Below are 27,076 nucleotides of genomic sequence, written 5' to 3'. Positions count from 1 at the left end.
TACAGATGAGGGGTAGTAGGGTGAATTCTGGGGGAGGGGGCACAGAGCCCAGATGGCCTCATTCTTGGTTAACATTAGATCATTCGCAAATCTAACAGGTGATTCCGTTACCCAGATGCCTTTTAAAACAGATGTGATGGCAACAACCCGGTCGCTTGGGGGCACTTGCAATTGAAAGGTTGCTGGTTTGAATCCCCGACCAGCAATGTCACAGTATATCACATGGTTGAAATGTAGAGGACGCATTTCATTATTTTGCACTGTGTGCCGTGATGCGTCAACAATGACATTTAATCACTTAAAAAACAGGAACCATGGATACAACTGTAGTGTCGCGATTTGCGATAGGTGATGGGATTGCGGTTCCTAAGCTGCTGCTCCAGTCGCTGCCCCAGAGGCCACTGCGTCTGTGACAGCGAGACACGTCCCAGAAGGAAAAGCAGCTGTTGGGGTAAAACAAAGAGGAGAGAATGCATCCTCTCACAACTGGAGGCTAAGTGTAATTAGCAGTCCCTGCCCCCCCACCCCCCGAGTAGCAAGGTGCATTGTGGGGATGGATTTATATACCAGATGCTGGGTAATGACCCTGCTAGGGCAACATGGGAAACGCCACGTTGAGCATCTAATGGCGGGAAGCAGATTTGACTCTCGCTTGTCCCCTGGAAGAGCCTGTCGCCATTCACTCCGATCACCACATATTGGCCTCGATGAGCTTCAGGTTTCCCAATTCGTAACGCAGGGGCTCAGAAACCCTCCACCCAAGCTCCACTCGTTCTCTACCCAAGCCCCACCCATTCTCTACCCAAGCTCCACCCATGCTCCACCCAAGCCCCACCCATTCTCTACCCAAGCCCCACCCATTCTCTACCCAAGCTCCACCCATGCTCCACCCAAGCCCCACCCATTCTCTACCCAAGCCCCACCCATTCTCTACCCAAGCTCCACCCATGCTCCACCCAAGCTCACCAGGAGCTTGGCAGTGAAGGTTTCCTGCATGTGCCCTTATTGCTCGGGAGGATGTTATCAATCCGAAGGTTAACAGATTTATACACGTAGCACGTAAGTGAAACGTAAAGAAAAACAGAAGACTCAGTAATGAAATGGCATTAAAAAATAAGAATTAAAAAAGGAATTAAACCTAAATTAAAATGAGTTCTTTTCTGTGTGTAGGGGGGCCTTGGCAGCGCTGGGCGCTAACCGGTTACAAACGCAGACGGCCGGACGAGGCGTGGCGTACTGGGGGGGTTTCATCCAGCGCCCGCCCGGGAGAGAAGCACGAGGCCGGCCCCGGAGCTGACTCCAGTTCCCGCGGACCCTGATTGGGCCAAAGTCACACGGGAGGAGCTGGCAGAGCGGCCGCGGAGGATGTGCGGGGCGGAGGGGATTACTGGACAGATGGCAGAATCGGAGGGAGCAGAAACAGGCCCGCTGGCTGAGGTGGGGCACTGCTGTGTGGAAAACAAGTTAATCCTGCGAGCATTTGTACCCTTAAAGGCACCATTTTCCTGGAGTATTATTTAAGTGGCACCTTTGAAGTGGTGGGGGAATCATTTTCAGCCCTCGCCATAGCGGTGAATTATTATTTTTTTCTGTCTAATATACAGTTACAGCACTGCTGTGACCTGAGAACATTAATTCAATAAAAAATGAGTAATTCGTTCATATCTGAGTCTATGTAACAGCAGTGAGGTGGCTACCTTGTCACCCTTTTCCCTAACGGCTTGTTTCCGCAATCTATCCGAAAAAGACGATCCCAGCAGCCATTGCACACGCCCCGTTTCGAGAGGAGCGTGTTCCTCCGCCCGCCTGCCACGCCGGATTCGTCAGCACGGTGTCAGAGGGCTTGCGTCAGAGCCGTGCTGTGCGCGCGTGTGGCCCAGGCTAAACTCCACCCAGGCTCCCCAGGAGCTTGGCAGCGAAGGTTTCCTGCATGTGCCCTTATCGCACCTCGGAAAGATTAATAAATAGAGGAAGCGGCTGACCAATCACGTCGCGACAGCTCCGGGCGTGACGGACGCTTGGATTCTGGGGAAACAGAGAGCGTGTGAGGTGTTACAGTGTTTTATTATTAATAAAACATTTTATCAGAACGTGCCGGCCTACTCCGTGCGTGAATTATGAGCAATCGGAGTACAAGCATCGCGTTGTCCTTCGCCCTGGTTTTTAATTAGCTTTCTTTTCTTGTGAAGGACTGTTTCATGGGAAAATGGAGGGTTCTCGTCTGCCTGGCCACTGGCGTCCTTCCAGCATGTCCTAAAACAACACAGGGAAGGTCGTGGAAAGGGGTATAAGGGGAGTACAGTTGTACTTATCCAGGGTGCGCATTAGACCTCTGTGTCTGTGATCGGAAGGTTGCTGCTTTGAATCCCATCTCTGAGGGACTCTTACGCAGGCCCTGTAACTGCCTGAAGTAGGCCTGGACCGCCCGATAAGTAGCCTGACCCTGTGTGTCACCTTGTGTGTGTCTCCTCTCAAAAGAGGAGAAGCATTTCAATGTAGCAGGAAATACAGTTTCGTTTCCAAAGAAAGTGATGGAGGGAAGCAGGAGCTGAGTCCTGTGTGTGTCTCTGATGTTGGTGGGCAGGTTAATCTCTTCTCCGCAAACTCAGAAGCTACTCGCTGTGGGGTCAGATGAAGAAGAGACTTCTTCCCAGTCTGCCAAAACGCATAAATATAGTAATATTAGAAATGGACCATTTGGCTGATCTCTGTGTCGACCACGCCCCTGTCCTTCCGCACGCGCGATACGGAGCAGACATGCACCAAATATAGGAGAGGCATCGTGGGGGAGGGGCATAGTAAAAGGAAAATTATAAAAACTGAAACACTACATTTTCTAATAAAAATTTTGGCCGTGATGCCTTTTTTTCGTCTGACTATTCAGAAGAAATACATTTTGTTGACATATATTCCACTAATTTGTTCTAATCTCTGACAAAGCACCAATCAAAGACTACAGTCACACATATTCACTCTTGGGTGTTTTTTTCCCGTTCTCCCACGAGTGACTCCAGCCACCGTCTCTGTGCAAAGCTCACTTCACATTAAGTCTCAGAAGATAGTGATCTCTTTGCTCACCAGTTTTAAATACAAATATGGAGGCCTGATCCATTTCTGAGAGGGATGGTGCCACACCATTGGTTCATCATCCAGTATTCGCGGGTTACTTATGTGCCAGACGTGGGCTTGGCATGGGTCAGTCACGGGCTACCTGTGTGCCAGACGTGGGCTTGGCATGGGTCAGTCACGGGCTACCTGTGTGCCAGACGTGGGCTTGGCATGGGTCAGTCACGGGCTACCTGTGTGCCAGATGCGGACCACAAACCGCCAGTGGCGTCAGTGCTGCCCGTGCTGCAGTCACACACACAGCCGGGGAAAGGCGACACATTCGCACAGCATCAGACACACTGCCTTTAATTCTAGCTCGAATTACGGTAACGATCTCACCAAAGAGAGCTTAATCTCCTTTAGCAGACTGCTTCAGCTCAGCGTTCGCAGCCAGTCACGTGTCTGCTGAAAGCTCGGGGCGTCCTTCCAAACTCCCAGCCTCCCTCTGCAGCTACTGCGCCTTCTCTGCAGGTCTTGCTGTCCGCAAATCACACCACCCCAAGCATTCCCGATTCATCCCTGCTACTCCGTTACATTTATTAATACCGCCTCGTTATCTGCAACTCTGCGGTCAGACTGGATACCACATCCCGCAGTAGGCCTTCCTTGTTTTCTGCTCACTACTGCCATTAATCCCTCCGTAAATGAGGCTTGGGGAATGAATCCTGCCTTTTACAGCTACTGGGGTCAGCACATGCTCATTCTCCTGTTTGGGATATGATCATAGGGGACTTAAATAGCTTGGTCCAGAAGGTTGCCAGTTCAAATCCCAAGGCCCTTTATCCTGAAAATTACTCCAAGGGTGCTGGAACAACAACTGACCCCAAATTCACCCTCTGGTAAAAATAAAGGACTCCCACGTAGCTGTACTTTTGCCAGTGCCAGGTCCACAACAAAATCACTAACAGTGCATCTGAAATTACCCCCCCCCAACAGTGACGGTGCACATTATCTGAGGGTGCTATGCTTGTATATTCCGTCTCACTTCTGCTTGTACAAAAAGCAAATAAAATATCATACACGTTTTGCTTTTGAGGGGGAAAGGGGAATAGCTCAGCATCTCCACTCTCTTACTCTTTCTGTCATTCCAGAGTAATCTGGCCACCCTGGGCACTGAAGCTCCTGTATACAGAACAGCAAGGAGGGTTTAAAGAAACAGATAATGAAAGAGAAGAGGGCAATCCGTGTAGGTGGGAGGCTAGCAGGTCTGTAATTCCGCGCCTGTTTGTGTGTGTGTGTGTGTGTGAGAATAACCACTGATATGAAATAGACAGAGTCATAAAGACACTCAAACCACTGGCAGCTGCGTTGCTGAGAGACCGATAAAAGCATCTCTTGGGGGACGCCGGCGATGGCTGCGATGGCGGCGATGTGCTCCCGCCCCCGTGGGAAAGCAGCGGCCGACCGTGGCGTTTCAGCGAGACGGAAGTGTGCTATAATAAAACTGCCTCTTTCTTCTCGGGATACAAAACCCAAGCATTCCGGCATAAGCCCCAGTAACGCTGTATTTGGGCATGAGAGTGGAGATTTTAAAAGGCACCATTTTGGCATCAGCAAAACAAAAAATAATAATACAAAATGGTTGTTGGGCCATACAGTAAAGGGGAATTTGGGGGTCGCAGTCTGGGCGTGTATCCTGTGGCCGAGACGGAGAACAGATCACTCTCCTGCCCCTGGCTTTCAGCCCTAAGACGTGAACATAACACCTACAGAAAGCAACTCCGATCCTACAGATGACAAGCATCATGGAGAAAAAACAAGCAGTCTAATCACAGAGCCCAGTGAAGGCCTGGGCGGCTACCTGTGCTGGACAGGAAACCCAAACTGCCGAGAGGAGCAGCAGAGGGACCCACATCCTCAAACGGCACCCGAGTCCCGCCTGCTTCCAGCCTTGTCTCCCCTGCCTCACACAGGAGAGCTCCACTGGAGAACTTCGGCTCCTTCTGGACCGGATGATTTCCTTCACAGGTCTCCTGATGGCTGTGAAATAAGCACACTTTTTTGACAGTGCTACATTCACACACCAAGGACGTCAATCACCTGGGGGCAATTCTAATCGCCCTAAGGTACCACGCGCAGTTCCTAACAGGACATTTTCTGGCCACAGCTGGTAAGGAAAGGGACAGGTCATTTCACTGAAGTATCATCAGAACCACTAGGAAGAGAAACTAACCTGCAAAACACAACACTTCAAGTGTGCAAAGAGGTGATTTCTGACCTGCAATTATTCCCCGTGCTGCTGGAGAAGCCGTCCGGCTGGGTCTCCCGGCTGGGTCCTTCAGCATGCCTTTGCTGCTCAGGGGGAGTGCTCCCACATCCAAGCTTTTGAAACCTGCACACTTGAATCCTGGTGTTTTGGGAGCCTAACATCACGGAACATATCGTCGTTTGGAGAGGGAACGGCATGAGGGAGACCTGATTGCAGATGGCAGGATCAATAAACGCCGCTAGTTCAATTCCTCTTGCTAGCTTTTGGCTCTCAGATCGCCCCCCCCCGCCCCCCCCCCCCCCCCTCCCGAAATGGTCGTCCTGCCCTTCTGGTTTCTGACACTTACACCCACGTCTGGCATGCTTGTGAAAAATCATTTCAGCACCGAATACTCAGGTTTCCATCTAGGAAGTCCTTTAATAACTCATGAAAAATTGCCCAGTTCCTTCCAATACACCACGAGGAACACAAATTCATCATCCAAGGCAATGATTAGTTCTGTGTCACTGCAAAAAAGGCCCATTGAAAATGCTTCTACTATTATAGGACAACATGCAAGAATACGAAGAGTTAGAAAAAGAGCAGGAAAAAGTTTTGAGACATCTGTGAACAAAAATGGACAAAAAACCAAGTGGTTTCATGAGAAGCAAGAAAAACAGAGAATTACCTTGTTTACTGATGGGGGCAGCCTGTGCCTAGCTCTCTCAGGGCGGGGGTGCCCTCAGTAACCTCTGGCTGTGATATGACCTGTTTTTGCTGAAACAGAATCTTCTGCTCAATCTTCGAGGATTATTTTTTTACCTTTGTCCTCATACCTCAAACTCATCAAGCTGAATGAGCTTTCCGTGAAACTCTATTATTACAAAACTGATGTCCAGTGCTACCAGAGTCCTAGAGGTGGGTGTGGGGGGAGGGAGAGAATTAGGTTTATATTACATTATAGGGACCATAGAAATGAATGGAGAGTCCCCACAAAGATATAATTACGAACCTCTCTGTCTGTGTGTGTGTGTGTGTGTGTGTGTGTGTGTGTGTGTGTAGTGGTTAGGATTTTGCGCGCTCACCGCCATGACCCAGGTTCGATTCCCAGTCAGGAAAGAACTTTTACCCTAGGGCAGCGTGTGGCGCAATGGCCTAAGCCTTTGTGTGCCTGTAGTCAGCAGGTGATTGGTTCACACCCAGCCTCAGTATATCTGTGGATCCTTCAGCAAGGCCCATAACCTCCAGTTTCCTGGGGCCTGCTGTGGTTGGCTGTCCTTTGCAGGCAGCTTACTCTATAAAGAGCAAGTTGAGGGAGGCATAAAGATCCCCATGGGGATCAATAAAGTATCAATTATTATTATATGTGTATGGATTAGGTTTATATTACACTGTAATTATTTTTCAGCCAATAAACTGCACCAGTAATACAGTATATTGTATATTATAATATACTCTATACACCATAATGTAATATATTTGTAAGTATGTTACCTTTCAAACCTATTTGAATATACGTGTGTATTTTAAATACTCATATTCCTTGGATCTGTAAAAATATATTCCTATAAATGATATTGTAGTTGTATATTCCATCCATCCATCCATCCATCCCCTGGTCAGGGTTGTGGGAATTTGTATTTCAAGCGTTTATTTCATGCATTTATTTCTTTGTATTTTACATGCATGAGTGAGAGTCATGCTACATTCCCCGGTTACTGGTGAATGTCCATAACCCCAAATTCCCCGGAAGCCCAAACCTTTTTTTGCCAGTTAAGCGTTCTCTGCCCGATTGTGGGTGTAAACGTCTGTGTCCACAGCTTTAAATTTCTCTGGTAACCAAGCTGCTATCTTGTCAGTTCTGACCTTTAAAAGCTTGTCACTGATGGTGCTTTGCTGCCTCGGTGCAGACAGAACATCAGCATGTTATATTTAAAATGAATCCTGCAGGTATTTTCGCATGTGTCTTAGGGTGGCACTTAACGGGGAAGCCAAGGCTCTTTGTCGTGGAAAATAGGGAAGCAGGAGGAGCTGGTCACAAGTGGGGGGGGGGGGGGGGTGGATATTGAGCAGAGACACGTCAGGGTAGGAACTATTACCATTACACAGACAGACAGACAGACACACACACACACACACACACACACAGTTCATATATTCAGATTTTTGAGGGGACCTTCCTTTAATTTCTATGAGAAAAACCCTAATCCCAACTATGACAACTGTAACACATTTACAGGATTCTGCATCTGTGATCGGAAGGTTGCTGGTTCAAATCCCAAAGCTAGCAGAGTGATGTCAGCCCAGCTAGCCCCTTAACTGCTCCAAGCGCTGGCTGGTCCTGCTACCGCAAAAAAAAAAAATGCATACAAAATGGATATCTTTGGATAATAATGTGTACAAAATACGTAAAGTGATAAAACTGCTGGCGCACGAAATGGGCACCTTCTGTCACCGACATGGGACCTGGGACCAAGAACCAGGGTGCAGGAACCATGGACCAAATACTGAATACTAGAGTCCAGTACTCAGAAACTGAGGGCCAGACCACAAGGCTTGATCTCAGATCTGCTGACAAACAAACATTAAACAGATCCACGGCAGCCAGCTTTAGACTTGATGCTTCGCTGCTCCAACGCCTTCCTTCCACCTTAAACACCCCAGAAAACCTACGAACGTCTAAAGGAATCCTAAGGCTGTAATTCCTTCCGGTGGGACTTCACTGTACATGTGGTATCTTTATTATTGCAACTCTCACCTGTCTGGGGAATGAAGTCGAAGGAAGTGCACTTGAAAGAATCCTCATAATTCGCAGCGCTGTGACTTACGGGATACACACATCACTGCGCACCAAATCCAGAGAAGTGGGCGAGAAACTAGGGCACATGCTGACATGCTGTGTGCGCTGCAGACTGGCGGCTGAAGCTCTAATGCAGGCTAATCTGCGCGAGCAGCTAAAGGCAGCTGGCGAGTCTCGCTTTCACGTCTGACCCATTACTAAATGTTCCGTCCCGGGTGGATTAAGAGAGGCTGGGATATAAACAGGAGCTGAGACACGTGACCCCCCCACCCCCCCCCAGTGTGCATGTGACCCTTCGTTAAGCGCCGCGGGGAAACGGAAGGCAGAGCGGCATCGGAACCGGCGTCGGCGGCCCCCGGCGATGACTCTCCACCGCCGCATCTGGGGTCACAGAGCAGCTGCAGTTTCAGGGCACAGGAGAGGCCCACAGGACCACACACCAGGATGGTCTTGCCGGTTGGCATGGCGACAAAATTTTTAGTCCATAACTCATTCCGAAACTGCCCGTTATTGTTTTCCCAGCACCCAAATAATGTGTCCTAAAGCCCCCCCTTCAGGTGTGAACTCCCAGTCTTTCCTCCAAGTCCACCACAGCTCTACATATCACACCCCCTGACAGTCCCAAAACGATTGAAGGCCTGTAAATCCTTCAGGCCCAGCAGAGAAGGCTGGGCTGCAAGCACGCCTCCCCTTAGCCAAAGCATAAAATAAGCAGCGATTCGCTGGAAGCGAGGGGGGGCGGTGGACTGTGAGCAGGTTCCTCCATGACCCTGAAGGTTCACGGCTCTATAAATATGCATCTATAAAACCAGCTCTGCAGGTTTTTACTGGTTATTTTAGCTAATCCTAACCACTAGAAGAGCAAATTATTTACAGTCAGACCCTCTGTGTCTTAGATCTGCAGAGACAGCATCTGTCACTGAATGCAGAATTCCAGCTTTCAGGATTATACATTTTTTATGCTAAATGAGAATAATTGTAAATTAATATCTTTAACTGCAATGATCATCCACAATAAACAGCTGTAAAGAGCTATATATTCACATCTGTATAGCCTCCCCGAAAAGGTTAATTATTTTTATATGAATATCAGGAAGTGCGAAAAAAAATCAAAGGTAATTATGATGTTAATGTTACAGTGCTATGAATCATTTGCTGGATTGATCAGTGCGTCCAAGAAGCAGGGAACTGGAGAGTGGGCTTGTTTTGGAGAGTGGGCTGACTTTGAGAGCGTGATCGTGAAGTAATCTTCTCGGCCCAGTGTTCTCAGGAAAGGCCGAGTGGCAGGGAGACGAGCTAATCGTAAAATTATAATGTGCGAACCTGCTGCTTTATTCCTTAATAATAAATAGCTGGCCTTTTTCCCGGCACATTCAGCGATGTGCTCAGCAGCTTCAAGCGGATGCTGACGGGGAGATCTTGAATTCCAGGGCATCTGAAATAAGATTCAAGAGTGTCAACCACAGTCACCAACCGCGAGGCACGCTCATGAATATTCTCATGCAACTTCAGCTAAATCACCAATCACAAGGTAAACTGATTAATATTAATGAGACAGCCAATTCCAAGATCACCAATCACCAAGTACATTATTGCATATTCATGACAGAGCCCAGTCACCAATTGAAAGGGAGGCTGATAATAATTAGAGAGCCCAATCGCAGTCACCCAGTAAACTGTTACATATATAGGGAACCAAGAGTAAGATAATCAACAACCAATCACACTAATGAATATTAATCGTAGAGTCAGGCTCCGATCACACTGGTGACTGGTGTGGAAGTTTTACAGTCTCACTATTACAACAATTCATATCGCCAATCTGGAGAGTCATTTTGAGATCTCAGTAATACTGCTGGAAAAGAAAACCTTCCTGTTAGACACCAACGAAGTTCTTACCTTTTCTTATTTTATTTGGCGGGGAGGGGTCTGCGGCTGTGAGCAGAACCTTGCTGGTTTAAATCCCAGGGCCAACAGAATCATTTCACCACTAGGCCCTTGAGTAAGGCCCTAAAGTAAAAAGTTTACGTCACACGGAAATTGAACCCATAACTGTAGTATAAATGACAAATTAGCTGTAATGTGGATTCGCTACAAATATAAACATTTTCTGGGAATGGGTGCATTGGCCTGAGCATTCGCTGGTCCGTTTGCATGGCTCATTTCCATAGTAACCGCACTATTCCCTCTATGGCCCGCAGCAGCATCCGCTGTAAAAAATGCGATGCAAATATATTCAGGTGCATCGCGGATTTGGCTGTGCGCGCTCTCCAGCACTGGTGAGCCGCCCCCTCCCTCGCCGAGCCCCCGGCCGTCCCCTCGGACCTGGAGCCCGTCCCGGGTACATGACATCATCAACTTGGCAGAAGGGCGGTTGGGCCGCTCTCCTGCACCCGGCATGCGGCCGCAGCCCCCCTGCGCCTGCCTTACTATTATTATTTAGCTGCTTTGCTGGAGCTGATATGGGCTCAGGCCGGCCGGCGTCCAGCCCCCCAAGTTCCTCTGGCTCCACCTGCTCCTGTGACATAACACAGCTCCAGGCCACTCCAGAAGCCCCTCCCCCCTTTTTACTATGGCAAATAGCATGTCACTCTGCTGTCGATTGCTGAATGACACCTTAGAGTAGAGGGTAGCGAAGCACATTGAGAGCAGATCCATCAAACACTCACAGAACATTACTAAGCAGTATGTAAATGTACCTTAGCGTCTCTTAAAGCATCGCATTCATATCAGTATCAGTGAACAAAACATAATAGCTTTAATTTTCAGGACCAGGAGAAGTCTGGACATGCCAAGCTGCCTACAAAGGAGAGTGATAGAGTGTCACGTCACATGACCTGGCCACCTGACCTAAACACAGCAATGGGTGCTCACCATATATGGGGGCCCTCCTTCAGCAGGAGGAGCTGGAAAAGCATCCCAGGAGGCCACCTCATGGAACTGGTGTAGAGGAGACGGTAGGGTCAGCCGGTCCCCGGAGCAATTGGGGTTAAGGGTCTTGGAACTGGAAACTTTCTGAATCAGCCCCAACCTACACAGCATTATGAATATGCAGTTAATGTAAAGTATTACTGAATGCAGTCAGTCCCCGGGTTAAGGACGTCCAGCTGACGGCCAACTCGTACATACGAACAGACTGCCATAAAGCAAATTATATAAAAAATTCAGGTCAAATACAATGGCTTGTAACGAGAACGCAATTCTTTGTAATACTTGTGAAAACATTGCACAGCTTCAGCGGTTCATCAGCTCAAGGTACAGTACTGTGTGTCATCACATTTATTATTACTCTACAATTATTAGTATTAGTGCATTATTGTTTTTCCGACTTAGCTACAAATTTGACATAAAGGCGTAGGGGGACAGGAAGCTGGGGGCTGTCTGTACAGTTATTGCTGTTAGACACAGAATTCCTTAATTGTTGCCTGTTTTTTATATAAAACCTGGAACGAACCAAAAAGCAGATTATTGAGGGGGGTGGCTTTGTAAAGCTAGCCCATACCACCGAGTGAGTTCTGCGTTGGCGTGAACGGTGAGCATCTTGAGTTCTATAAACAGTCCGGAAGGTGGGTTCTACTGACCACAGCGGGTCCCAGTGAGGGGATTTTCTCAGACCCAGAGCTCATCCCAGCAGACACAGGGATGTGTGGGGCGGGCAGAATGAGATGTGATCAAATGAAAACTGGCTAGAATTAGCTGGGGGGGGGGGTAGCACAAGCGCACCAGTACGTGGGCCGTATGCTTAAGGGATAAAATGGTACAGGTATGGAGTTGGGCTGAGGAAGTGAGGTGGACCAAGGGTTGGGGGGGGCGGACGACAACGCTATGTTGGAATTGATAAACAGCAGAACAGTATTACAGGCAGGAGGGGGAAGACACAGCCAGAGAAGACCAACCCCCCCACCCCCCCCCCCACCACAGTGATATCCTTCAGCTGGGCCTCGTTAACACAAACATCTCATTAACACCAGCGGCGAGGTGCGAACATCCACAGCAGATGCTAGACGATGCAGACGCTCAGCTGAAAGGAAAATATCTGTAAATACCAGCCGCCTTTTTTTACTTACAGTGGGATAATGCAGCAAGCAAAAAAAAATCCCCAGCCCATAATAATCACACAATGAACTCCCCCCACTTCCAAGCATACAAACCCATTTTGTGGTTCTGTCGGGGCTCTGGCCCGGGTTGAGGGCTCACCCCCCGCCAAACTGGGAAACGGCCCCCGCAGGCAGACTGTCATGGCCGATGCCATCACCCAGAGCCAGCGGAAGGGGCAAACTAACAGAGAGAACAAAACGCCAGTAAGCAGGGAGGACGAGCCCCACCACCGGCACAGAGATCATTTAGCACTTCATCGGAGAATGTCAGCTGCTAGGCACATCTGGTGGGGGGGGGGGCACCACCTGGGCCCCCAGCACCCTGGGGAGGGGGATTAAACTGAAGTCTTTAGTAGACATTAGTTAACAAAACTCTGTTGTGCATAAATTAATGAGTTGAATTTGTGGTTACTGGTTCATATCCCGGGGGGCGGCTCTGTTCCACAAAGCGCTTGTCTGCTCTTATAGAAGCAGCTTCCTGTATAAATGGGCAACACTGCAAAACTACTATTTTACTTTCACGACGCATGATGTAGCAGTTTTGTCCGAACGATGACCCTGCTTTTTTAGGATTTTTGTCAGTGTGAAAACACTTCTGAGGACCACTGCGCCACGGCCAATGGGAGGGGTGCGCACGTGATCCAGGGGGGGGGTTAAATATCCTCGAATAACATGTAGCTTATAGCCACCCTGCGGCTACCTCAACTAGAATTACGTGAATCGGATTAGCGCCCCCCCCCCCCCCCCCCCTGCCTTCCACCTTCGCACGGCGCCACCCTGTGAACAACGAGCCGCGTGTCACACGGAAGATAACAGCAAATGGACGGTAAAAAGAAAAGAAAATGCGAATCAGATCTTCACAGCAGGGACCAAGGATATATCAGTGGTGGTAGTGCATGGCATGTTGGGGAGGCTCCTCATCTCTGCCAGTATCTGTAGGAAAGGCAGCTGAAGGAAGCCGCATATCTGGGGGAAGTTTAGTTAAAAGAGCCCATAACCCAGTGGATCTATAGTGATCAAACAACTTTTTCTAAAGAAACTTAAAAGAATTTTTTTTAAACAGAAACCACCTAGCATGGGTAACGGGGGAGGGGGGTGCTCCTGCCAAAGGGAAGGAGCCAGTTTCAAAGTGGAAGGAGAGACTGTCCTGGGGAAGAACCTGCATTAAAACGAGGCGTGTAAACACTCTCTCACCAGCACCTGTTTAGCTTGCTGATGAAAAGCGCGCATGGCCACACGGCCAGCAACTCAAAGTGTCTGCACCCAGCAGGTAACGTATCAGAGGGACTGGCTCGTCGAGCTTCTGGAATACAGAAATTCTGCTGCTGGCTCAGGTTTATGTCTTCAGGCATACAGAGGCTTGCATAGAGCTGCGGGGAGAAAGGAGGAAGACGTTAGGGACACTAGGTAACAGGCTAAGGACCGGATGGACGTAACCGGGCGAGGACAGGATGGACGGTATGGGGCAAAGACCGGATGGACGTAACGGGCTCAGGACTAGATGGACGTAACGGGCCAAGGACCGGATGGGCGTAATGGGGCGAGGACCGGATGGACGTAACGGGCTCAGGACTAGATGGACGTAATGGGCCAAGGACCGGATGGGCGTAATGGGCTCAGGACTAGATGGACGTAACGGGCCAAGGACCGGATGGATGTTACAGGCTGAGGACCAGATGAATGTAATGGGGGCGAGGACTGGATGGACGTAACGGGCTCAGGAATAGATAGACGTAACGGGCCGAGGACCGGACGGGCATAATGGGGCGAGGACCAGATGGATGTAACGGGCTGAGGACCAGATGGGCATAGCAGGTTGAAGACTTGATCAGTGTAACAAGCTGAGGATTAGATTGACATAGAGAAATGGGGTTGACGTAACAGATAGAAGTCTGGATCGACATAAAGAACTGAAGACTGAATTGATGTAATACAGTACGGCGAGCACCTGTTCTATGTAATGGGCCGAGGATTGGATTGCCATAACGGGCTGGGGACCGGATCGACGTAACGGGCCAAGGATGAGATTGACGTTATGAGCTGAGGTCTGAATCGATGTAATGAGGTCTGGATCAACATAACAGGCTAAAGACTGAATCGACATAATGGATTGAGGTCTGAATCAATACATGACGGGTTGAGGACTTGTTCCACATAATGAGGTCTGAATTGACATAATGGGCCACCGACCAGATTGACATAACAGGTCGTGGACTGGATTAACAAAACGGCTGTGGACTGGATCGACATAACAGGCTGAGGCCCGGATTGATTGAGTTGTGGGTCACAGGCAGACGGCAGCTATGACAACTCAAAGACCGGATCCCTAGCGCAATGGGCTCCAATTAAAACTACAAATCGGGCCTCCACTGTAAGCAGCATGTCTGCCGATGTGGACGACTGGCTTCTCATTGGCAGCCTTACAATTCACGCTGTCGTAGTTCGGCGCATTCTGTGAAATGCATCCAGTAAATAAACATGAACTGGAAACAAAACAGAAAACAAAATCTGCTACCGCCAGATCCGATTCATATCGATCTCCATGAACATTCCCCAGCAATACTTACGGCATCTGTGATATAATGAAATCACGAGGCCTCTTCTTTCAGCACTAAACCCTTAAGAAACAGCAGTTTGGTTATTGGACAATATCGATAAGAATGCCTCTGTGGTATTTTAACTTCGATGGTTTCGTCTTGGGGGCGGCATGGTGGTGCAGTGGTTAGCACTGTTGCCTCACACCTCTGGGACCCGGGTTCGAGTCTCCATCTGGGTCACATGTGTGTGGAGTTTCCTCTGGGTACTCCGGTTTCCCCCCACAGTCCAAAAACATGTTGAGGCTAATTGGAGTCGCTAAATTGCCTGTAGGTGTGAATGTCTGCATGAATATGAGTGTGCCCTGCGATGGGCTGGCCCCCCATCCTGGGTTGTTCCCCACCTGGTGCCCATTGCTTCTGGGATAGGCTCCGGACCCCCCACAACCCAGTAGGATAAGCAGTTTGAAAAATGGATGGATGGATGGTTTCGTCTTTTGTTATATTTTCAACACAGACCTGCTTGCGAAGGGCAGCCACCCGTGGCAGCGCCCAGGGAGCTGGGGGTTGAGGGTCTTGCTCAAGGACTCACAGACGTGCTGAGGTTGGGTTTGAACTGGCGACCTCGTGATTACAAGCACACACGCTGCCCCACACTGCACAGAGAGCTGTAGGGCTGGGGGCACTTACAGATGCCCCCCACACGCCCCTGAGTGTCCCCTCGGACTTGGTATTTAAATCCATCAGGCTGGGCTCCTATTTTCGGCTGAGCTACTGGGGCCACTTCACCCCCCCACATGCCTGTCACCCAGACTAACCCATCATCTCTGCCTCCTGTCACCTGTGCCCAAAACACACCTCCCCACCCCCTACAGCCACCATGTAATGCGACAGAGAGTATCTCACCACGAAGATACTGTAGTCTTTGGCTTGAGTTCCCTGCAGGGACTGTGCCAGTTATCCCAGATTAAACTGCCCCCCCCTGCCCTGCTCAGTATGTCATGAAAAGGTCAAAAGAGGAGATTTTGGCTGAGTGAAGTGAATCTCTTATTTATGAGTGATGATTGGTGCAGGAGACAACCTGCCATAATACCAGTGGTGATTCTAGGATTTTTTTTTATTTGGAGACAACTTCCCTAACTATTATTAACCAATGACATGTTGCGAATAGGTGAGTGACAGGGGAGGGGGCATTTTGGGACCCAATCAGCTTTCAGCTAAGGCAAGTGTCCCGGGCCAATGCTGTCAGATGGAAGAGGAGGGAGGGGCCAGTGACTGAGATACGTGTAATGTCGCATTAGGCCACAATATAACCACACAGCACCAATCAGCACAACAAAATAAAAATCCGTAGAAATCTCCTCCAGATTGTTGGGCACTGGTTTGTAGGGGATGGAACTGGGAAATTTTACTGGAAACTTTTGGACTTAATGGCTGACAAACTAAGCTAACATTGAAAATGAACTATTTTTCTAACTAAAACCCTCTAGAGATGGACTTTTGCTCCCAGTCACAAGGCGTAAGGCCTGCCTATATCTGATGGAGTCCTGTCCCAGAAAGGAAGCCTGTCACCTTCTTGACACCGTCAACCAATAGGCTCCACTCAGTGTGCTTCTGTGTGCCACAGCCCAGGCCCCTGCACTACCGCTAAGTAAACCCTGTCTCCATGAACGAACCTGGGTGACTTCTTAGGAACAGCAGAGAAGCAACGAGAAACCAGGCATTCACTGCAGAGGTGCCCGGAGTCCATCAAGTCCCTCCATCCTAAATTGACCCAATTAAATGAATCATTTTACACCACAGAGGCACAAAGACACGCTGGATGGAATGGGAATGTGGCTGGGGGAAAAAATATATGCAAAATGGAGAAGACAAAAAAAAATCTAGCATAACTCCTCCCCACGCCGTGATCTTAAGAACCCCTCGTGTGTGTTATGCAATGCCTCTCACGCTCCAGTGGACCAGAGCTATCTAATCCTGGGCCTTATTCTGACTTTACACATTCATGCAAGAGTTACAGTAAGTTGACAGTGGGACAGAACGACACGGATACGCCAGTTAAAGCTGCCTGATATGGATGGATTCTCCACATGTGATTATATCTTCAACACAGAGCAACCTTTAAAGACACCATCTTTACCCGCTTGTCCCAGGGGTCCACAGACGCAAGGCAGAGAACAACCCAGGACGGGGCGCACTCACCCACCATTGACTCACACAGGCAATTTGGTAACTCCAGGTAACCTAAGCATGTTTATGGATTGTTGATGTGGAGGGGGGGGCTTACCAGAGAACACAGAGGGCACCTCGCAGTGACAGAGGAAGGGCATGCAAAATCCACACCTGTAGAACCAGGGCAGAGACTTGAACTCAGGCCCCAGACATGTGATACGTCACTGCTGCCCTCCTGCTTTAAACACACCTGTTTAAACAACCTTTATCCCAGATGCACGTCCACACAACTCAGAAATGGAGCCAGTTTCTGTTCATTTCTTACTGCTTGAGATACAGTGAAATGAACATGCTTGTGTATGGCAGGTTAAATTACAGCCTGGAGCACAATTCTCACCCTTCAAACGCTGTGACAGGGGGCTGAATGGACGCGTGGGGAGCCATAGTGCTCGGAGAGCCGGTTACTCACTTTCTCACGGTGAACACAAACCGCACAGCCAATCAGCACACGCTGACTCTCAGCATGGCTCGGAGGGCGCGTATTAGCAGGGAGGAAAGCAGCTATGTAGCGGCTGCTTGTGGATTTGTAAAGCAGTGTGCTGGACACCGAACAGGCAATCCAGCTTTTCTGCATTTTGACAGTTTGTGAGATTTGGGATTTGTTTTCTAAACGTCAAAGAAGCTGCAAGAGATGGGCTAAATTTGGCAGCGTGTGGTCCCCTTGAGTTCCTGCCATCGCCATTGGTCCCCAATACATTCCTTCAATCTACTAACGGACATCCAAGCTACGTTATTTATTTGCCGATTAAACACTTACCAGAAGCACTTGCACTGTGTGCCATTTTGGCTGTGTAATTTCTTGTTATATAGCACATTTTTGGAGACACAGCAGTAGAAGCTGCCCTGAGATCCAAGCCTGCACAGTCTCAGTCAGCGATGGCTGCTGCCACAAGGGGCCAGACCAAAGGACCGATGCCGTGATGCCGTGATTATCACTCTCCACGTGACGGGAGCGGCGGTACTACGCAGGCGGAGCAGGCCACGTACGTAATCACTGCGTAGGCAATCGGCACGCAAGCCATCAGCTTCCTGTCAATGTGTCGCACGGACGTGTGGGCCGACGGTGGGCCGACGTGGCTGGTTCCGAGCCGGGCCCACAGGGCCGGTGAGTCAGCCGGGCTGGAGGGTGGCCAGGCCCCAACTCAATGTGGACACGATCTCCTCGCTTGTCTCACTTTCAGCATTCGACAACAATGTGGGATGGCCCTGTACAAAGTAAGCGATTAAGTAAGCGAGTAAGCGATTAAGTAAGAGAATAAGTAGGATGCCATTTGTGCCATTTCGTAACTTATTGTATCACATATATATGTGTGATCGACTCCACACCCACTCCACAAATCACTCCCAGTCAGTGAACATACTGATGGGGAACACCCTGGTCGGTGAAAAATTACCAAGCCCCCTCCTTCCCACTCGGTCAGCAAAATCAGCTGAGGGGGTGATTTATTTTGAGTTTATTTAAATATTTACTGCTCCATGTAGTAGCCCCCAGCATGGGGAGACGCACATTAATACAGTGCTAGCAGAATATAATACAATAAAATCCACCGGGCGTCGGCATTAGAGACTAAACGGGGAGGCTGAGATGGGATCAAACATGGCAGCTGGAGCAGAAAGCCTCCCAGCTGCGGCCCCTCAAGCACAGACCCGGTGATTGGCAGGCGTGGCAGATCACAAAGTCTTTCAATTAAACAGCACAGAGCTGGGCTTCTGTGCAAGTCGGCGAGGATTTAGTCCTAGAGACGGCAGTATGGTCACAGACCTGCCAAAGCATGCAGCTCGCCGAAGCCCCCTCCTCTATGGAGATTTGGCTTCGGCCGACGTTTCTGTGGGGGAACACATGAGATTAAGTTTCAGGGGAGGGAGCTCCTTCGAGAAAAAAAACACGGCAAACGGGGCCGTGTGGCACGAGGACCGGGGACGGGGCATGGGGAAGGGGCACGAGGAAGGGGCACGGGGACGGGGCACGAGGAAGGGGCACAGGGAAGGGGCATGGGAAAGGGGCACGAGGACCAGGCACATGGAAGGGGCATGGGAAAGGGGCACGAGGACCGGGGACGGGAAAGGGGCACGAGGACCGGGCACGAGGAAGGGGCACGGGGACCAGGCACATGGAAGGGGCATGGGAAAGGGGCACGAGGACCGGGCACGGGGAAGGGGCATGGGGACCGGGCACGGGGACCGGGCACGGGGAAGGGGCATGGGAAAGGGGCACGAGGACCGGGGACGGGGAAGGGGCACGAGGACCGGGCACGAGGAAGGGGCATGAGGAAGGGACACGAGGACCGGGGACGGGGAAGGGGCACGGGGACCAGGCACGGGGAAGGGGTTCAGTTTGGTATGCTGGGCAAAAACTGTTGACAGTCACAGTCCCCCTTCTTACGAAAGCAGGCATTTCTTTTAAGCTTTCTGGACAGTGGGAATTACAGTGCAGCATGTGTACTGCGTGCAAAGACACCGGCCCAGAAATATCGGGCTGTACAAAACAAATCAGCCTAAGCTTTCAAAGCCAGGCGAGATGCTTTAGAGAAAATCCTGCATTGTCAAACAATCAAGTCTGATCCAGTGATCAAACCATTTGTGGTGTTAAATTTGGAGTGTGGTTCAGGCTCATTTACTTCTCTGGAATGCCAGTTTACTGAAATCGTGTCTTTTAACCCAAAGTGATTCATTCTCTTTGTTTTTAAGCAAGCAAATGGTCAGTGGTAACTGTGAAAAATGAATATTATTTGTCCTGGTAGAGTCTGTACTTACATAGCCTACAGTCATCTTCTTCAAAAGTGCACTTTACACATTCTGAGAGTAATTTCATTGGCCTCCCATGTAAGTGTATATTATTTGTGAATATTGCATGAGAATTTGTTTCGAAGGGGAACAGAGTTATTAAATTTCATCAAAATCTCAGAATCAACTGCTAATTTTTGTTGAATGAATTAAAATATAAATCTGCAGACTGTTGTGCTACAAGATTCTGTTCTGCTTCTCATTTTGCTTCCTTGTCATGTTATTACTTAATGACAGTGGACTAGTAACTGGAATTTTTTTGTTATCACATATTTAAATGTATGTATATGAATGCCCTGTTATTAAGCGTAAGATGTACCACTGTTAAGTCTTTACTGAAACAGAGCCAGCAATAAAGCCCCCATACATCAATGTAAATATTTCATCAGGACTGGCCCAGCTAAGAAACCTTACTAATATACATCAGTTACTATTAGCATAACTTGCAATGTTAGACGTGGCATCTTAAAGAATTCCTTAGGAGTTACGCCCTCGACGTGCACAGTTTGGAGCGACTGCCTAGGAAGGCCTATTCTAATAGGTATTCTATTCTATTCACGACAGGTTCTATTACTTGGCAGAAAATGTCTGGAATTTTCATGCAGAGAAAGTTGTCAAGTTGGAGAAGTCATGCACACATCCATTCCTCCTTCACCCGGTAGAATTTGAGTTTTTCAGGTTTGCAGGGACAAAAGAAATCCGCTCGGTCACCTTCGACTCAAAGGCCTGTCTGTCATTTGTCTTATTTCATGTTTAAGTTATCCCACACTGCTGTCATTAAATGCTATTTGTGTCTTCCCCTCTTCCTCGGCGGCGCCCGTAGCCCTGGAGCTGGGAGCTTGTGGCGCTACTCCAAACCAGCCACGTAAATATAATTTAAAAAAAAAAGAAAACTGTTTTTCCACAAACAAATGACAGCCTTAATTTAAGAACTGCTCAGCACAGGTTGCAGTCTTTCAGAGACATAACTTCCACCATCAGAAAAGCAGACACTAATTGAACACAAACTGATGGTTTGCTAGACAATCGCCCATCAAATGGGGAGACTGATCGAATGGAGCACAGAAGAGGAGTCCATGACGAAATGCCCTGTATCAGAGGGCACCTGCACGGGCCGTGGCGACTTCTAATAGCTTACATGTCAGGCCTGGAAGCAACAGACAGTAGTAGCTTATCAGCTGGCAAAGACAGAATAAGATTTAGCCAATATAAAGAGGGTATGAGAAAGTGACGGCATGAGATTAGCAAAAACAAAGCACACCCAGGGAGGCCTCCGAGTGCCGAGAAACGCCAGCAAGTGAATCTATTTCACAGTTATGTTCGGATGAGGAATTCCCACATACACGCACTCAGCTCAGCGCCCCCATTGCAGCTTAGACATCGGCACATTCGCGTACATCCCACGCTGACATTTCATGCATTTAGGCCACGCTTTTGCCCACGGGGAGATGACAGTAGCTCAGGGAGAAAATGCAATGTTTTACAGTTACCTGGTACATCAACGCGGAGCTGCCCGACCTCCCCGAGACCCCTTCGCCGTGGGTTATGCGCTGTCTGCGTCGGCGGGAATTCAGACAGGTGCCACGGCAAGTAAGGGGTTAACACGCTTCCCCTTTACTCACAATGAGTCAATAATGGATTTAAGCTCAAGAATGGGGATGATGGACAGGAGACAAGGAGATATTCCTAACGAGAGTCTGTCCAGTGCAACATCTAGATCAGAACCATACTTCTCATCCACCCCCCACCCCCCCCCTCCCCCCGTGAACTTTTATCTATATGATTTCAGCTTTTATTTTGTCTGCAGTCACAGTGGTCAGATCTGTTCCAAACCCAGGGGTTATTTCTGAGGCAAAGACAGAAAAACACAAGTTTTTTTTTTATTCTGATTTGTTTTCAACAAGGAAGCGGGAAAGAAAAATAGAGAAAGACAACTAGAAACTAAGGGAGGAGAGAAGGCGGGAGATTATGCCTAAGAGATCATGTAGAATTCATGTCTCTTATTGACTATTAAGCAAGTAGTACAGCAGTGATTCACACCACTGTCAGGATAAAAGTGATCTGTATTTACACTTGTGCCAAGATCAAGGTCTCCTCAGAGACGGATCAGACGGGGCTGGACCCACATGCCAACACTGCTAATCATCTCCCCAACACAGCACCGGCTGCTCATGCTCACCACACGGTAATGAAAACACGTTCCGAATCACATGCACCGGCCACGTGAGCAGCCTGGAAACATTCTACCGTTTGCAGTTCGATCGGTCGATACCACATTGCATTGTGGGAAGAATCTGGGGGGAATTGGGCATTCAGAAGAAGTACCACAGAAGTCAGATACGGGTCGCCCACAGAACTCCTCTCGCTCTATCAGACTTTGCTGAAGTTGTCCTCCTCTGGCAATAAGACCAGCGCTGGGCATTCAGCTTGAACCCGGATTCATCCAGGTAGCCAAAGGCCCAGCTTGAGAAAGGCCAAGATCCTGGGGCTCCTGTAGCCCCAAAAAACAGTTCAGTACCTCAGAAGCATCGTTAAAGAACTGCCAGCTGAATACACAAGTACAAACACAGACCGGACAAAAGAAAATGGTAACACTTTACTATCTATAATGCATTATAGATACCTTCATAATGCATTATAATGGTTGGTATAAGAATTAAGGACGTTTTATAAATGTATCTATAATGCATTATAGACTAGGACTTCATAAAGCATTCATAATGCATAAAAACATGGATATAATGTGTTATGCATTCTTATAAATATAGGCATGTTTATAATGACTTATGAATGCATTATAACGCCTTATGAATGTGTTCATAGATTGTTATGGACGTGGAATTCATAGAAAGCGTTACCAAAAAACAAATCAAAGGCCAAACGCTTTGGGTCACATGTGCTGTCTACGCTGGGCTTTTGCGATTGAACATGGGAGAACATCGTCCTGAAATTCCACAACAGTGTGATCTTAAGCCCCCAACCGAAAAACCACCACAGCCGGATCTCCCTAATGTGCCGCCATTAGCTGGGAATGTGTAGAGAGTCCCTGTTTCTGATGTCTTTCCTTGGAGAAGAAATGCTTTCATCAGACCATCTGGCCGTCAGGTGCTGGTGCCGCCATGAGCAGACAGCGAGCGTCTGCAGGCCGGCGAGCGCAACGCAGCGCCACCACACCACCTGTAAATATGCAGGAGATGCGAGGGCTGAGCAGCTGCTCGCCATCGGGATCACTTCCGCTCGCAATCTCCACGACTACCACAGCCGTCTTTCATAGACAGCCCCCCACCCCCCCTGGGAAAGATGAGGCTTAATTATAAATATAAGCACGGTAATTAGGCCAAATATCTCTATGTCTTTGCCATTATCCAGGATGCCCTGTTACAATCATGTCAGAAAAGAGACGGCACCAGTTATTCACCTATAATGAACAAACCCACAGTTAGCTCCTATTACTGCTGCATTATCAGTTTACACGTTAACCTACTTGCATAACTGTTGTTTTGGGTGAATTGCAGACTATTCAAGCTCAGAAAGTCAGTATATTCACCAACAGACCCTGTGGGTATTTACAGACCGAAGGCTCCAAAAATCTTCCCTCAAAAGTCGTTTTGTAATACCGTTGTCCAGGTGAGCTATTCTGGAGAGTCAAATGGGGAGGGTAATATGCACATTCACATGTGCAATGCAGATATCTGTGAAAATACCAGGCAGAACTCTGCTATTCTGATTTAACATTCCTGTGAGCATTCAAGGTCAAATTTAGTCGTTTGCTATTAGTTAATCATAAAATCGTAGCAACTAAAATGCTCCCTGTCTCCTAGGGCCTTTGTGTCATTTTCTTGTTTTCCAGTATTTTCTCTTGTTCATAAATTGCTTATGCAACAACACCTCACCAATCGTGATAAACCGCAGCATGATTAAGTAACCGGATTTTGGCACGACTACAACTACCAGCTGGAAAAAAAAAACAAAAAACAAATAACAATCTGGATACGCGTATTTCAATAAAAAAACAAATCTTGTTAAAATGCAAATTTCAACACCCTCCCCGAAGAGGCCTCGTAAACTGCATTTTAGGCAGATTTCCTGAAGCCTGAAGCCTCATGCAAATTTATGCAAATATTTGAATAAATTGCTCTATTCAGCTTGCAGCTATATGGCTCTCCAGCTTCCTCTTGCCAAGAGGATAATGCTAAACTGGGCTCAGCTGAGTTGCTACTGTAATGAGATGGAACACCTGAGACACCGGTGGAGCTACTGTACCAAAAGGGGGCGCTATTATGTCTAGACAAAAATGAAAAGCCATTCTGTTTCAGGGTCTTGTGCTTTTTTAGAGACTCACACTCTGGGTTTTAAAGATTACACACTGCCAATAACATTGAATTTAAGTTTACAGTTCACATGCCCAAAAAGGCTGATCACTGAAATGGACATCATCATAACCTGAGGAAAAGCTGATCGCTTAAATGGGCATTATCATATCCTGAGGAAAGGCTGGTCACTGAAACGGGCATCGTCATATCCTGAGGGAAGGCTGATCTCTGAAACTGGCACCATCATATCCTGAGGAAAGGCTGATCACTGAAATGGCATCAACACATCCTGAGGAAAGGCTGATTATTGAAATGGGCATCATCATATCCTGAGGAAAGGCTGATCACTTAAATGGGCATCATCATATCCTGAGGAAAGGCTGATCACTGAATTGGGCACCATCATATCCTGAGGAAAGGCTGATCACTGAATTGGGCACCATCATATCCTGAGGATAGGCTGGTCTCTGAAATGGGCACCATCATATCCTGAGGAAAGGCTGATCACTGAAACTGGCACCATCACACCCTGAGGAGAAGCTGATCACTGAAATGGGCACCATCATATCCTGAGGAAAGGCTGATCACTTAAATGGGCATCATCATATCCCGAGGAAAGGCTGGTCACTGAATTGGGCATCATCATATCCCGAGGAAAGGCTGATCACTGAATTGGGCACCATCATATCCTGAGGATAGGCTGGTCTCTGAAATGGGCACCATCATATCCTGAGGAAAGACTGATCTCTGAAATTGGAAGCATCATATCCTGAGGAAAGGCTGATCATTGAAATGGGCACCATCACACCCTGAGGAGAAGCTGATCACTGAAATGGGCACCATCATTCCCTGAGGAAATGCTGATCACTGAATTGGGCACCATCGTATCCTGAGGATAGGCTGGTCTCTGAAATGGGCACCATCATATCCTGAGGAAAGGCTGATCACTGAAACTGGCACCATCACACCCTGAGGAGAAGCTGATCACTGAAATGGGCACCATCATATCCTGAGGAAAGGCTGATCACTTAAATGGGCATCATCATATCCTGAGGATAGGCTGGTCTCTGAAATTGGAACCATCATATCCTGAGGAAAGGCTGATCATTGAAATGGGCACCATCACACCCTGAGGAGAAGCTGATCACTGAAATGGGCACCATCATTCCCTGAGGAAATGCTGATCACTGAAATGGGCATCAACACATCCTGAGGAAAGGCTGATCACTGAAATGGGCACCATCACACCCTGAGAAGAAGCTGATCACTGAAATGGGCACCATCGTTCCCTGAGGAAAGGCTGATCACTGAAATGGGCATCAACACATCAGGAGGAAAGGCTGATCACTGAAATGGGCACCATCATTCCCTGAGGAAAGGCTGGTCACTGAAATGGGCATCATCATGCCCTGAGGATAAGCTGATCACTGAAATGGGCACCATCATGACCTGAGGAAAGGCTGACCACTGAAATCTGCTAAGGCCAATTAAAGGACACACACAGAAATAACCAATTCCACTATGAGCACATTTGTTCAACATGACAAGTATAAGCTGTAGCACAGCTGAGCACTGTGGCAGGATGAGCCAATGGACATAGCGATGCAGCACAGATCTTCCAAGCAGACTCACCCAATTGGCTGAGAGCAAAGAAATACCTGAGTCACCTCCGGTTGCTTTGGCAAAGGAGAGGCAGAGAGTAACCCGGGACGATGGGACATTTATACATACTCTCTCCATTATAAGACCTGCTCATATTCCTCCTTCTGTGACACTTTTAATGCCGTATCTAATGCCTTTATCTGAGCAGAGAATATTTCAGTTACTGATGTATTGCAAATGTTGGTTAGTACTTTATCCGAAAATCCAGTGCCATAAGAGGGTAGCGGTCTATGGCAATAAACCAGTTCGATTTGGACAGAGCTGCCTTGCACCACATCATGTGACTCAGCCGCAGAGCATCCTGTTCCTGCTCAAAGCCGACACCCCCTCCTCTGTTTGGGAGGCGGGGGAGAGAGAAGCAGCTCAAAGAACATCTCCATCCCTGTCACACTCTTCATGTTCTCCTTGGTCCTGCACCACCAGAATACCAGAGCTGCATAAATGTGTCTAGGTGTCGCCATATTTCTGCGATCCACCCACCCCCCTCCCTCGATTCAGCGACAAACCACCGCTCTCCCCCCAGCCCCCCCGTCACGTTACATAACAGTATGCGCCTATCCGCCAATAAAAAATGTAATAAGGATCAAATTCTGCCTGTTATTACAGCCCCCCGAGCCCAGAAGACCCCTAGAGGCAAGACGCTGGTCTGCATAAGAGGATCCTTTCATTATGTCAATTTATGCTTTAACGAAGTTGCTCATTTATGCAACTATAACGAGAAATGAGAGCTGAGTGCTCAGATATATCTCTTAATGCTGAAGAGGTTGATTTCAAAACGTATGTTTTTCTGTAAAGACTGCAGAGCCTAGTCCGTATCCTTCATCTCAGTCTATTTAAGAATTAAGAGTGCTTTTAAACCGACTGTGTAACTAAATGTTTTTCGAATAAAATTCCTCCCTCCTTGGGGAATGAGTATTGTTCAATGTTTATTAAGTTCAAAGATCTAGACATCAAGACAGATATTTTTCCCAGGGAAAAATCATAATTAAATTGCAGTTCCTACCAAAAAGAAACTAAATATATTCTGATCCATTTCAGTTTCTTCGCTTGGCCTCGGCGCCATACTCCTTAAGAGATAAACATTTCCCCGGCGCCAGGAGACAGCATGCAGATATAAACAGACCCACGGTAATCGTTACCCCACATTTAATGCAGAATGCACAACAGTGAGTTTCCACACGATATATAACATTTTCTAAAGAAAGGCACTACGGACTTGTACGCTTCCAAATAGACTCCTGGAATAAAGGCAATTTTTTTCAACCTGAGGAAAAGAATAGAAACTTGATGTTTAAACAATTTGGGAAATATAAATGAATGTAATCAGGGGATTACGCTGGGAAAGAACCAGCCAATCA

At 48.1% G+C, this 27,076-nt stretch overlaps 1 long non-coding RNA gene across 1 annotated transcript; it reads left to right on the top strand.

The window, feature by feature from the left end:
- The first annotated feature begins 980 nt into the window (after window positions 1-980).
- Window positions 981-26,495, top strand: LOC125718194 (uncharacterized). The gene is made up of 4 exons (XR_007384799.1): window positions 981-1,059; window positions 1,171-1,437; window positions 4,200-4,313; window positions 26,325-26,495. It is a non-coding gene; the product is annotated as an uncharacterized LOC125718194 (long non-coding RNA).
- Window positions 26,496-27,076: the final 581 nt, after the last annotated feature.

The sequence above is a fragment of the Brienomyrus brachyistius genome, chromosome 22 (genome assembly GCF_023856365.1).
Source record: "Brienomyrus brachyistius isolate T26 chromosome 22, BBRACH_0.4, whole genome shotgun sequence".
NCBI classification, from domain to species: domain Eukaryota; kingdom Metazoa; phylum Chordata; class Actinopteri; order Osteoglossiformes; family Mormyridae; genus Brienomyrus; species Brienomyrus brachyistius.
This window is presented reverse-complemented; position numbering and strand designations above follow the sequence as displayed.